This window comes from Saccopteryx leptura, unplaced genomic scaffold (assembly GCF_036850995.1).
Source record: "Saccopteryx leptura isolate mSacLep1 unplaced genomic scaffold, mSacLep1_pri_phased_curated manual_scaffold_21, whole genome shotgun sequence".
NCBI lineage: Eukaryota > Metazoa > Chordata > Mammalia > Chiroptera > Emballonuridae > Saccopteryx > Saccopteryx leptura.
In genome coordinates, this window is record NW_027095703.1 from 1,990,449 (window position 1) to 2,002,713 (window position 12,265).

The 12,265-nt window shown below is 42.2% G+C and overlaps 1 long non-coding RNA gene across 1 annotated transcript; it reads left to right on the forward strand.

Moving 5' to 3' along the window:
• The first annotated feature begins 4,925 nt into the window (after nucleotides 1-4,925).
• LOC136386912 (uncharacterized) lies at nucleotides 4,926-10,239 on the forward strand. Its single transcript, XR_010748048.1, has 3 exons — nucleotides 4,926-5,048; nucleotides 6,899-7,037; nucleotides 10,076-10,239. It is a non-coding gene; the product is annotated as an uncharacterized lncRNA (long non-coding RNA).
• Nucleotides 10,240-12,265: the final 2,026 nt, after the last annotated feature.

Here is a 12,265-nt window from a genome sequence, read left to right on the forward strand (position 1 = left end):
AATACCAGAGAGAATGAGTGAAGGGCTTTGAAACGTCATTACCATCAGGACCCAATAGAGTCAACACTCTCCAGCTCAGCGTCTGAGTAGAAATGTCCACAGGCTTTCCAAAAGGCTTTTCGAATTTGGAATAGACTCCTGCAGAGTAAAAGACTGCAGGAATGTGGTTGGCGTTACCCAAGAGCTACAGCGAGGGCTGCGCGCATAAGATAGCCCCCAAAGGTGAGTAGGGAAGGAATACTTCTCATTGTCCCTGGGGGGAAGGTCTTGAAAAGGTGTCTATTTGAGGAGACATTTGACATTGAAAGTGAAGTGCAGTTCTTGAAGAAAGGAAATGACTTCAGCTAACACAGGCCGACTACTGTACATAACTGACTTAGCTCTCCTTAACCTTGGTCTCCGTCCTTATAAATGTTGTCATCCTGGAACCAGAGTGACTGGTACAAAGTGTATCCGTGATGACTGACTTCAGCATACTGTTTGTGAGTTTATTTTGATTCAGTCCATAGTCCTCTTGAAGGAAGAGTATCTGAAAATCTTGTCAGTATGTATGTCGTCTTCTCCGTCCTTTAACATTTCAGTGGTTCTTAACCATTTTTTTTTTACAAAGACAGAGAGAGAGTCACAGAGAGTGACAGATAGGGACAGACAGACAAGAATGGAGAGAAATGAGAAGCATCAATCATTAGTTTTTTGTTGTGGCACTTTAGTTGTTTATTGACTGAGTTCTCATATGTGCCTTGACCATGGGGTTACAGCAGAGTGAGTAAGCCCTTGCTGGAGCCAGCCACATTGGGTGCAAGCTGGTGAGCTTTGCTCAAACCACGTGAGCCCGGGCGCAGGCTGGGACCTCAGGGATCTCGAACCTGGTTCCTCCGCATCCCACTCCGAAGCTCTATCCACTGCGCCACCGCCTGGTCAGGTTCAGTGACTCTTAAATAAGAGACGCTCAGCATGGACTCTTTTATGGTTACGTTTAATTTCACAGATAACCTTGAAATGTTCTGTTTTTATTGTTTTCTGTGATACTCTCATTATTTCATTCAGCTTTTGTCATCTTCGGTTTTGTGCAGAGTCACTCTTCTGTGTGACAGCCTCACAGGAAACAAAATTTCTCCATCATAAGCTGGGCGGTACAGTGGCTCACGGCGCTTTTCACCTTCTTGTGTAGGTAATATATTCGGGTACTCAGGATGCCGTATATTAGGTTGTTCTTTGATAAATAACCTCCCATGTCTTTTAACAGCAGCACCAGAGGTCAGTTTTGGGCACATGGGTTTTTGGCATGCGGCAGGCAATCGATAGGCATTGATCCCTGCACATGACCTTCCTGTTTTCCAGTTCTGTAGTAACTGAAGAATGGGCTTGGTTTGGTACTTTGTGTTGGGTGTAGAAAGCAGTGGGGCTTAGCAAAACTACCTCATGGTCATGGCTTTTTGCGAGTTTCTAAGCAGAGGAAAAATGTAGTTTGTGAAGATAGCCTTGCTATGTTGCTGCCTTCAACAGATATATAATTGAGTACTTGTTCTGTGCGTAGCTATGGCATAGCCGCTGGGGCATGTTTCAGAGGTGGACAAGGTCTCTATTTTCTTAGGTCCTGTTTTCTGTGGTGAGGATAACAAAGGTACAACATAAGATAAAGAAATGTAATGATGCTCCAATAGGGCAACACACAGGGGCTAATGTACACAGAGGTTGTAGGAGGAGTAGGCAGACGATGATATTCTTGGATAACATCATGGGAATGTTGAGTGTCAGGAAGGATGCGGTGGTGCATAAATATGGTTGGAAAAAATAGAGCCAGACACAGCAGAGGGCCCCTAGAGGTAGAAACTGTCTCTTGCGCTGTTTATACCCGGTCACAGCCCTTGGTGCCATTAACCTTGGTGGAAGTTGTGAAGACAGCCTCCCGTACTGTATTAGTATAGAACGGGCGAGGACCTGTATTTGGACCAATTACTGTGACCTGACCTATGTGCACACCACTGGTTCCGACTACAGTAACAGGAAAAGCATTGTGAAGTTACGGGTGGTTAAGAAACATAATCATCATTATACTCAAATTACAATATGTCAGAGACCTTTCTCAGGGGCACGTTTAAATCTAACCGATCATTATGGAAGGATCCTCTTTAAAGACGGAGAAAACCCTCATCCTTTTCATAGAGCTACAATAAATACAGCACTGCAAGCCCTGTGGGAATTTTTATTTTTCTTCAGTTAAACAGAGCAAAAATAAAAAGTGTTGCGACTACAAATAAAGTAACCATGACTTGGAGTTGTAAGAATTTATTTTCTAAATGGTACACATTTTGAATGTTTTGTGCTTTGAAGAAATTCGTTAATTGCAGCAATACCAAAAGGAAGTAGGTTATCCTGTCTAGAAAGCAATGCTATTATGGATGGCCATCCACTCATAGGTACATGCATATGTCTGTGCTAGATGACTTATTGGAAGGCCATTAATTGATAATTGCTCTGAAATTTGGCACGATCCAGGATACAGTCAGTTTGGATAAAACCTGTGTTCAGGCCTGTAAATCTGCTCTTGACCTTGCTGTCAGATGCCATAAAACTAGGGTGTATAAAATTAGTTTTCTTAGTGACATTTCACGTAGTGTTACTGATATTAAGTTTGATCTTTTCAGACTTTAGACGGAAACACCATTCATGTGCAGGAAGTCAACAGACCATGTTTTGAGAGTGGTGGTAAGTGGAATGTGCCAAGTTGTTCAAGAAACAGAGGTCAAGTGAGAGGTTCGAGATGTGGAAGAGGAAGAAGTGATGGAGCACGTAGGTGTCCCTCAGGTGGAGTACGTCTCCTAATGATTTAAGTGTAAGGATCAACAACCTGATGAGCTACAGCAGTTGCTTAGAGCATTTTCTGCTGTATTAAGGTGTGAACTTCATTCAGTTCCTGCTCAGGGCACATACGACATTGAAGCAGTGAATGTCCGAAGATGTGGGTCAAGGAATCGCAGTTTGTCTCCACATAGGTAGATGGGTAGAGAAGTACACAGCTGGATAGAGAGATAGAGAGAGATATAAAGATATCAATATAGACACAAAGATAGAGATATATTTCTTTGTCTTCCTCTATGTTACTCTTCTGCTCTGCTGTGCTAAAAATCTTTCCTCTAAGTGATGAAACAATAGCAGTGAGGAGCAATAAGTTTGAATGTAAAAATACTTCCATTGTTACTTTTATATTTCATAAACAAAATAAAGTGAGATTTACTAGGTTAGGAATTAATGTTGACAATCAGAATAAATTGTACATGTTGTAAATTTAGTACAGTTATCATGATTAGTGAAATAGCTTATTTGGAAATGGTTATAATGACTTTGCACAAAAATGACAAAGTCAAAGCTGAGTTTTGTCTCTTCTACCATCCTTACCAGTCGCCTCTTTTTACTTGGACAGTTTTACAAAACTCACATATCCCTATGTTGGGATTTTTCGCTTTGTCTCCAAGAATTTTACGTGATTTTAAAATGGCGAATTACTGATTGTGAACTATTAGAACGCATGTGCTTATATGTTCTGAAAAGAAACTTCTTGCTATGTAAAATACTGGGGGAATTTTGGACAATACAGCCCAAGAAAAATCACTTGTGAGACCCACTGTTGGAAATTAAGTCTCTGTAGTTTAGCATTGTCTTTGAAGGTTTTGTTGTTGATGTATGCATGGCTGTCCAATGTGTATTCTTATTTTTTGATATGAGGGTTTTCTATCCTGATTTGGAAGGATAGGACTTTATCGTTGGGAGAACATGGAAGGGAAATATTTTTTAAATACCTGTTTATGAATCACATAACCTTACACAGATGCCCAAAGCTGTCCCTGACTGGGAAAATGGCTAACAACCACGCCTTCATAGGATGTGTGTAATTTTCTGTTCCATGTGGTCGAGGGAAAGGAATTAATAATACAGATATGTATAAAATATTCCTGGGATGTCTTTTCTTTCTGTTTGTTTTTTACATTCCCGGTTTTCTCCTGGAAGACATAGGGCTCATTTCTTTTCAAAAGGTACCGCATACTGGACAGGAATTTGTTTTCTGTGTGAACTTGCCCCCGAAAAACACATAGATGTAGCTTCTCTTTTTGATTAATAGGTGCGTGATGTTTTACGGAATATTAGCTAAAGTGGGAGATGCAGGGTTGACTTGACATGAAGGTGAACGGCTAGATCTGATCCATTAAACTCACATGATGTTTGGAAAATCTTAACAGTTTATATTCGGTAGGAAAGGTGCATGTTCACTGAATCCTCTTGGGTCCATAGTGGACGTCTTGAATATAAATGTCTTTCTAGTTGGAGACTTGAAAAATTCTAATTTATTCCTAGATTTTATTTCTTAAAGACTGCGACTTTGTGCAGGCTCTAGTCCTTCTGCAGACAATCAGGGTTATCTGAGAGAAGGATCATAAGGTGGGGTGTTGTTCTCTTCCTCTGTTAGGATACGCCATTTTCTGATGCTTGGTCTTTAGAATAGATTTATATCTTTATTTTTACCAATCATGATATTTATTTAAAACTCTTTTCTTTGCACCATACTTACATGAACAATGGTTTTTTCTTTTCATTGTTATGCTAAAAAATTATTTTCTTTGTTTTTATTTCCTATTGCTCGGCCACCTCTTCATTCCTCTCCAGTCTTCTTTTTTTCTCCCCATAGGAAAATATGGTTTGTATTTTTCCTACAGTATTCATACCTCTTTACACTTATAAGTCAATGAATAGTGCGATGTTATGAAAGGGGACTGTTCAATCATTTCAGACTTCCATGAGTGCTTAAGACCTCTCAATGTTTAGCAAAGTATTACAAATAATAACTCTAAATTAACCATTGAACAGAAGTTGACTCTGCTGAACTAAAAGGGTGTTTTTTTTAACATAGATGATGGTGGATACACTCATAATCTCAACATAAGTTCTTCGAAGGAACCATGTGCAGTTTGATGTGGTCCATCTTCAAGATGTGGAGAGCCTCCCCTAAAAGCGCTGCCCATTCTGATCCCAGGCACAGTATTGCTGGAAATGTAAGATGAGTTAAAGTCTATCCACAGACACGAGAACAGGTTCTTGGGGAATAGAAAGCCCTGAATAGCTTCCCCCACGTCTAACGATTGACTTAAATTGAAGCAACCAAACAGAGAGGGAAAAGTATATGGGCTTAAGTGCTGATCACTGACCTGTTATTGCTTCATCATTAGGAAATGCCTCTGGAGCTTCCTGTGGGAGATGCAGTTTGTAGTTAACTTCCACCGTGGTGAAGGCATTCGTTGTAAGTCTATGTTTGATTCCGAATCCCTGTTAGTTTTTCAAGCCCCTGGTAGAATCTTTGCTTGGTGGGTTTCATTGGGTTTCAAGATTCAATTCTCAGGTCAGTGGAGATGGAGAAATAATAACAGAAACATGCCATAATATTTACGGTGTCTTGCTTCTGTTGAAAACAGAATGGTGCTTTACTAAGAGTTTTGTTTTCAGTTACAATGTGATGGCTATATCCTTTCTCCCATCATGCATTCTTAGCAAGAATCCTTGAAAGTGGGTCCCTAACACAGCAGTTATCAGAAGCCTGTCACATGAGGCTATTCCAATGTTATGTGCGGGGCATTGTTTTTGGTGGAGAAAACAGGCAAAAGAATGGAAAAATACATACAAGATATACATTGTGCTTCTGGTAATCATCTCCCTGGGGGGAAAATGTATGTAGAGAAATAGTTCTTGATAACTGCCAAATAAGTTATTTTTCTCTGGACTAAGTAGAGATCAGATTGGATTGAGATGGCATGTTCAAATTAAATGGATGCTTGAAAAGGCCCCACCTGCAGGAGTCAGGCATGTATTCCTGCGATTTCATATCATTGCTGTACTGGGGAGTATATGGAAGGCCCGCCTCAGTTAATCGATAAGATGAGCCCCGAAATGGTTCATACTCTTAACAGAATGGCACTTGTTTTCTTATTGTTTCCAAACCTTTAAGTTCTAGAGAACAGTATGGATTCTAAGTACATGGGGGCTCTTATATTCAAACTACACAGAATGTGAGTTGGATGTAGAAATGGACCTAGCTTACCAAACCGAGTTCACATCATGGATACATGATACAGAGTGATAACTTCCCAGTGAAGGGCGTTGGGGGATCGGCTGATATCGGGTATTGGGATTCACCCAATATAAATATTTGTCATTTAGACACAGATATCAATCATTGTGCTGAGAGCACGGGGTAAAGGGAAGGGCTCCAGTGGAGGTGGCGTGAGGTTCATAAAGTGTACTAAACAGTAACCTAGACTTGACCATGGAACATATGCTGATCCTCCTGACCTAACAAAATTCCATTAACTCATAGGTGGTGGTGCAGATACTGGCAATCTCCACATAAGATTGTACAAGGATCTCCTCCAAGTCAAAACGGGTCCAAGTTCAAGACGTGGAGATCCTCCCCATTACAGACCACCTCTTTCATCTCCCAGGCACAGAAATACTCGGATAAGAAGACAAGGTAAAAACTATGTTACATAAGGCTAAGAAGACATTTTTGGGGAAGAGAGACTCATGATGCGGCGAGCAGGAAATATTCCATTCATTGGTACCACTGATCCTGTGCCCCAGTATCATGAGTGAAGGAGAAAATGGTGAAAGAGAAGAAGCCTATGCATTTCTGTTAGTGGATTAGCCAAGGAGCATACAAAACTAAGGGGAAGGCTGATCTAAGGGAATTGGGAATAACAATCTGTACCTACAGAGAATATAATTAAAGGGAGGAAGTTTCACATTTTTGAAGAGAGACAGTGATCTTCCTGAGGACCTTTACATGCTATTAGTTGTGTGCCTTTCCAAAGTGTATTTCTGTCGTCATAAAGGCCATGCTTGTTTATCTTAGATTGCGTCAGGAGAGAGCCAAGCACTGGACATGAGTAGTGAAAAATGTATGAGAAGAGTGTGCCATATATTAGGAGAATAAATTGATGGAAATATACTGTGGAAATTGTACCCTCTTTGAATCTGAGAACAAGCCCAAGGTATGAAAACATGATGTGTCTTGAATCCTTACAAGAGATAAGGTATTCCTCGGTAAGTGGGTAAGAGATTTTGAAAGTACACCTTTTCAGTTGGCCTAAAATTGTAGTCTTTTACAGTGGCTGTGTTGTTCACACAGGGAAGGTGGTTACATGGGAATTGAATACAGCACAGAGCTCTTAGCTTACCTGAGAGAGCATTAAGCATTCAGTGTGAAGGTCTGCTCAAGAGTCTGATATGTGAACTAGGCAAGTGAGACAGTGAAGAATGGGGTAGTGCCTTCACAGTAGGAGTTTCAAAAGCATGTGTACTCACAGGTTACAATTGGGAGTAGGTTTTGAGGGCAGTTACAATTTTGAGGAGGTTTCTGCTATAACTGGTGATTTCAATAGCATGTAATTATAATTGGGGGAGATGTCAGGAGATTTGGCATTCAAAATGCCATTTGTGAAGGCACATCAAATTTTACTTGATTGGAACATTACAGTGCTTTGTAAATGTTGTTTTGGAAAGCAAAGAGATATGCATTGTTTCAGTTTTATTCTCTTTGAAATATTTCTCTTTGCATGGAGAATTCACATATTTTATTTAAATTAAAGGGTCTTTTTCATATCTGAGAGAAAACGATGGCTGTGCTTTATGCAGAGAGCCCATCTCTTTCTGGATAAAAGAGTATATGTCAGCAAAAGATGAAGATTGTACTAATTTTAGGTAAAAAGAAACATGTTTCGTGAACAGCTAACATATACTTGGTGTTTTAGTCGTTGAGGACAAGTGCCTATACCCTAAAATTAACATTTAAATTAAACAATCACCAGTCTTAGAAGCTATTCAGCCTGATTGTTACCACTACGTCTCTCTAGTTGCAAAACACTTTTATTTATTTAAAAGAAAATGCTCTGCCCCTGAAGTAGTCACAGTGATTTTCTTTCTGCCCCAACCCTTCTCAAACACCAGTTGTTTTTTTTTCTCCAATTCTGGACCTTCTGTGGAAGTGTCAGCTACTTGTATCTGTAAGGTGGGCTGAGGGAGATACCCGAGTTCAGGTACCAAAAAGTTTATTAGGGGGTCTCCTGTGGGCTGACTCCTATGGCAGAGGTTTGCAACTGGTTCCTTAACAGGTAGGGTTAAGTAGAGGATGCGAGGGTGGGGTCTGGTGGTTGTTAAAGACAAATGTTACTATCAGTGTGTTATGTAGGATTAGCCCTAATTAAGCTAGGGGACCTTTCAAACCCAGGTTAGTCACCCAGATGCCTTCAGGGTAAGGACCTGGAATATTCAATTTGTCAGATTCCCTTTGTCCAGTTAAGGGAGGAGGTGATCCTGGCCCCCTCGGCAACCCTGTCCAATCTGTCCTGTCTGCATTAGCAGAACAGTCTCAAAGATCATGCATGTAGCAAGCATCAGGCCATCACAGCTCTTTGGAAGAGTCAGTATTGCATTGTAGGTGCAGTGAACACAGTTTGGTGTTCTTAGCTTTTCTCTTTCTGTTACTCTATGAATGGTACTGCTCTGAGCACTAGGATAAGTAGTTCAGAAGCTGATTCCAGTTATTTCAGTGTATCGTTCCAAGATGAATTTCTAGGTCATATTGCCTTTCTGCGTTTATCTTTTAAAGCACTCTTCCATATTTTTTACAGCAGCTGCTTTTTTATTTTAATCAGGGCAACATAGAGAATTTTGTTTGCATACATCCCCATCAGCCCCTAATCTTTCCCTTTTCAATAAAATAACCTACCTGCCAATTGGGTGGTATCACCTTCTATTTCAGTTTATAATTTTCTAAAGACCACTGTTACTGAGCATCCTGACACCAGCTTTGGTGTTTTCAGATTTGTTCATGGTGAAAATTTCTATCCAATTGTCCACTTAAAATGTTTGTTGTTAGTCTGTCAAAGTGTGGCTTGTGCAGGTGTTAGGACGCTGCAGTCTCAACTATTTCTGCCTTATGAAGTTGTACAGGCAGGGATGATCCAACATCCCAAGACAACAGGGGTTGAGGCGCACTCTGTAGAGGTTATGCCTACCGCGATGGTAGCCATTCTCAGGATGAGCATTCCTATAGAAGGCACAGCATCATAGAACATTTCTTGTTTTATCGAATACCTCGTTGCACTGCATAACTTGCACGTCTCAGACTGTGAGAGAGGAACTGTGTGGTGGTAGCAGAGGTCGTCCTGGACTTTGTTCAGACTATCCTAGTCAAGCTGCTATAGAGACATATATGAGAGTTATGCTAAGAGTCGAGGCATGCCTCCTAATCCAGAGATGGATCTAATCATCCACATTGTTGTTCACTGTATTCTGACAGTAGAGGGAAGGGTGCTTGTGTTGTGAGCCTTGGATGAGTTTGGAGGGGTATGGATTATTTTCTTTATGTCTCCTTTAAAATGATGATCACTTTGGCCTGACCAGGTGGTGGCGGAGTGGATAGAACGTCAGACTGGGATGCAGAAGACCCAGGTTCAAGACCTTAAGGTCCCCAGCTTGAGCTAGGGTTCATCTGGTTTGAGCAAAAGCTCATCAGCTTGAGCCCAACGTCGCTGGCTCTAGCAAGGGGTTACTTGGTCTGCCGAAGGCTAATGGTCAAGGCACATAAAAAAATATGTGGGATAAAATTTTAAAATGATGATCGCTTTGAAGACTGCAGGCAGTCTGATCTTCCCACCATATTATAAAAACTATTTAATGTTGTCCATTATAGGGAATGTTTTGCGGAAGAGAGCACAGGGATTATAAGAAGGTCAGAATCTCAGCCCTTCTCAGACAATAGGCCTGCATATTTACTATAGGATCCACTATTCAAGCTAGAAAATAGTACTCTTCATATTACTGAAAATGTGGCTTAAATACACAGAAATTGCCTTGAGTGCCTCAGCATAACTGACTCTTGTCAGCACAGGCAGAACACGTGTGTCTTTTCCAACTAGTGTGCTCTTCCTTGAGATGTACTCTAAGGTGATAATGGTATAATGATTCATGAAATGCATTAGCTTTGTGATGTAGTTCACATTGTGTCCTTTGGTTACTGACTTTACAGGAAGCTCATGGAGAACATCGCCAGCACAAGGTCCCCTTCGGATTTACCGTGAAAGCAGTCGTGTTGATTATTGCAGGAGCACACAGGATGGCTATGATGGCCTTCATGGAAACTAGCAGAGCTGCCTACAGGATACCTGTTAAGTAGTCATGAGCTTGGTGGCCGACGAGACCGAGGGCTATCACCATCTATGCAATGGGGTGGACCCTGCCTCTCATGAAACATGGAGTTGTTCAAGTAATGGGGCTTCATCAGTGGGGTGGTGGGGAAAACCAATCTGAAACAGTGTTTTGAAACAGACGTTGAAGATTACGTGGAGTTCTCTACCAAATTCTCTTGGGAAAGAGAAATTTCAAATGTTTTATTACTGTTATTTATGTTGTTCTTAATAAATGAAAAAACTTACTCTTGTCGCCAGGGTGTCTGAAGTGTTTCTCCATGAATTTTGAAGTCAGATGAAGAAATGGATTTATTCAAGGTAACTTCCTCTATCCTAGTTTTAATGTAATAAAAAACAGGCAGGCTCTGTTTTCTGGCAGATGCTGATGCCCCACCCCCCTACGTGTGTGAAAATTGGACACGATTTGCATATTTCTGCACATTACCCAATCCGGCCTCTCTTGGTGTGTAAATTATGCTCTTTCACAAAGCCTCTCCTGCAGCTTAAGTCCAGGAAGTACCTGTGCGACAGATACCTGTGTGCAGTGAACCACCGTGAAGTACGTGTGAGTCTGCTTATGGAAACCTTGTGTTGGGATTTTAGTATTTCCTGTAACCAAGCGTGTCCCCAATGTGTGCACCAGACTGTGGTATCTTACTGGAGGGTTTCCCCAATAAGTGTGTTTCTTCTTGTTTTCTTTTTCCTTTCTTTAGCCACACTGATATGATGACATGCTTCTTTACCACCACTTCACTTTCTAGGACTTCCTCCTCTTCATCCTGCTCCCACTGCTCCTTACTTTCTGAGGCCTGCAGGACCTCACATTGTTCCTTCTCCAACAACTACTGTTCAGCCTCCACTTCTTCCTCCCTCCCTATCTCCAGCTCCTGCAAAATCTCCTCCCCAGCGATCACTTCCCTCTCCTGCCCTTCCTCTTCCCATTGCTTCTCCCTGCCTGCGTCTTGGAGCATCTCAAGCTCCTCCTCTGCCACCAACTCCTCTTCAGTCAACGACTCCTCCTCCCTCCCATCCTCCAGGTCCCACAATATGTCCTCACCTGCCCCAAACACTTCATCTCCTATCACAACCTTTACCACCTGCATGAGTACTGCCCCCTCCAGGACAAACTGCGCCCCAGCCTCCAATTCTCTGTCTAGTCTCTCTTTCTCTTCCTACTGCAACTCCATATTGGGGGCCTGCTGGACCTTACGCCCTTCTTCTACCAACTGCTCATCAGTCTCCTTCTTTTCCTCCCTCCCAACATCCAGCTCCCATAAAATCTCCTCCTCTGTCCCCATTTTTCCCTCCATTCCCTACACCACCAACTGCTCCTCTCTCCTCCTGTAGGATCACAAGCTCCTTCTTCCCCAACAGCTCTTCAGCCACTACCTCTCCCGGCCTTTCCAGCTCCAGTTCTAGCCAAAAGTCTTGCCCTTCCTCCACCACCTCTTCCCCTGAAGACACTTCCACTACCTGGAAAACGTCCTGCACCTCCAGCAGCAACACTACATTCAGCACCAATTTCTTCCTCAGCACCTCTGACTCTGGCACAGTCTTCTCCCTGCCCATTAGTTCCTCCTCCACCATTTTTCCACAATACACCTCCCCTTCTCTACTCTGAGCTCCTTCCCAATCCTCCTCCATAACCACTTTCTCCTTCGCCCATTTACCTCCTCCTCCACACCCTTCTCTTACTGTTTCATCCCCTTTACCCTGGCTGTCTTTGGGCTCCTTCTGCTCCACCAACTCCCATTCCAGCCCCACCCCCTACTCCTACTAGTCTACCCTGTCCACCCCCTGCTGCAATTTCTACTTCTCATCCTTCGCTTCCTCTTCAGTAACCACAAAATGTCTCTTCAATAATCACTACATCTCCCTCCACCACCCCAGCTTTGACCCCCATGTTCATTACAGGCATGAGGTCCTCCAGCTCCAGCACCAACTCTTCCCTTAGCACTGCCTCTAATTTCATCAGTAAGAACTCCCCTTGCTATGCAACCTCCAACAATCAGACCTGACACTGCATACAA